Genomic DNA, 1,789 nt, shown 5'->3' on the forward strand with positions numbered 1-1,789 from the left:
TGCGCCGTGTGAGGATCGAACTCTCGACTTTCAGGTTACGACACTGACGCGCTACCGCCTGCGCCAACGAGACTTTGTGGCACCTGTCTTAAAATTCTTTTTTACTGTAAAAAAGATTCAACCACCGGCCATTTCCATCAAACTGAACTTCATCGAAAGAAAAAGTTACTTTTGTCTGAGCATTCTCAAACTTCCAACTGGGGATGGGGTTTCCAACAAGGGCTCGAGTTAGGGTTAGGACTAAATAAAACAGAGCCCCGTGTGAGGGTTGAACTCACGACCTTCAGTTTACTAGACTGACGCGCTACCGCCTGCGCTAACGAGGCCGTGAATAGTTGGTTTTACAAAGCTCTTTTACTGTAAAATTGATTCAACCACCGGCCATTTCAATTAAACTCAACTTCACAGACAGAAAACTTTATTCTATTCTGAGCAACCTACTATCTTCTGAAATTGACAATGATTTTACTGTGGACTATGGAAAACAGCGCCCCGTGTGAGGGTCGAGCTCACAACCTTCAGATTTTGAGACTGATGCACGACCACTTGCACTAACAAGGTAACATGTCAATTGCATTACAATTCTCTTTTACTGTAAATTGATTAATCCACAGGCCATTTGTCTGGAACAATTGTGAACTTCACTTCCCACCAAAGGCTGCAGTCATCAGAAGTCGTTGCCATGTTTCACTTGGTACAGTCTTTCACATGGCTATGTGGCCTAATGGATAAGGCGTCTGACTTCGGATCAGAAGATTGAGGGTTCAAGTCCCTTCATGGTCAACTTAATATTATTTATATGAGATCAACGACTTTATTTCAGTCTGAAGCAACTCTTGTATACTGTCAGAAAGGGTTTTGGTTTCTGATTTATTTTTTTGTTGTGCTGACTCCCCCCCAATCTCCGTTTTAAGTGCAAAAAGTGACAAAAACCAAAAGAAAAAATGCTTTCTCTATTACACACTAGGGCCAGCGTTTCCAACTAGGGCTAGGGTTTCCAACGAGGGCTCCAACTCCGGGTAGGGTTTCAAACTAGGAATTCCAACTGGGGCAAGGGTTTCCAATTAGGGTTTCCAACTTAGGCTGGGGTTTCCAACTAGAGACAACATTGGACAGCTGCCACTTGTTGGGAACCTTTAAATGTTTAGTCTTATCAACGAATGTGTTTCAGAGGCTAGATTTAAAACGTGGCTGCTGGTTTTCGTGAACCAAACCCATTAAAAAAAAGTGAAAGAATGAAACAATTCTCAATAGCAGAAGCCTGGTTAGCTCAGTTGGGAGAGCATGAGACTCTTAATCTCATGGTTGTGGGTTCAAGCCACACGTTGGGCGTCCCTGCTTGTTGGGAGCCGTTGAATTCTTAGTCTTATCAGTCTTTAAAAATTTCAGATGGCGATGTGGCCTCATGGATAAGGCGTCTGACTTCGGATCAAATGATTGGAGCGTTCGAGTCCCTTCATAGTCAATTAATGTGTCATGCTTTAGAAATCCAAAACTTTACTTCAGTCTGAACCAACTCTTGATTGAGTGATTGAACTTTATTCATCCCACAGCGGGGAAATTCACTTGTCACAGCAGCGCATATGAGTGCAAGAATAATACGAGTGCAAGAATAAAACAAGTGCCAGAATTACAAAAAGGGTAAATAACAGACAAGGATAAACACAAGTGCTGCTAGTAGAGACGAAACACATTCATTTTATCAGGTGGCATGCATGTTGTAAAGTCTGACAGCAGAGGGAATGAAGGACCTGCGGAACCGTTCCTTCCTACACCGAGGGTGCAAAAG

At 42.9% G+C, this 1,789-nt stretch overlaps 2 non-coding genes across 2 annotated transcripts; one reads left to right on the top strand and one right to left on the bottom strand.

The window, feature by feature from the left end:
- Positions 1–253: 253 nt before the first annotated feature.
- Positions 254–326, bottom strand: trnat-agu. Its single transcript has one exon. It is a non-coding gene; the product is annotated as a tRNA-Thr (tRNA).
- A 384-nt stretch (positions 327–710) lies between these two features.
- trnar-ucg lies at positions 711–783 on the top strand. The gene has a single exon. It is a non-coding gene; the product is annotated as a tRNA-Arg (tRNA).
- The last annotated feature ends 1,006 nt before the right edge of the window (positions 784–1,789 follow it).

Source organism: Syngnathus acus, unplaced genomic scaffold (genome assembly GCF_901709675.1).
Source record: "Syngnathus acus unplaced genomic scaffold, fSynAcu1.2, whole genome shotgun sequence".
Lineage (NCBI taxonomy): Eukaryota > Metazoa > Chordata > Actinopteri > Syngnathiformes > Syngnathidae > Syngnathus > Syngnathus acus.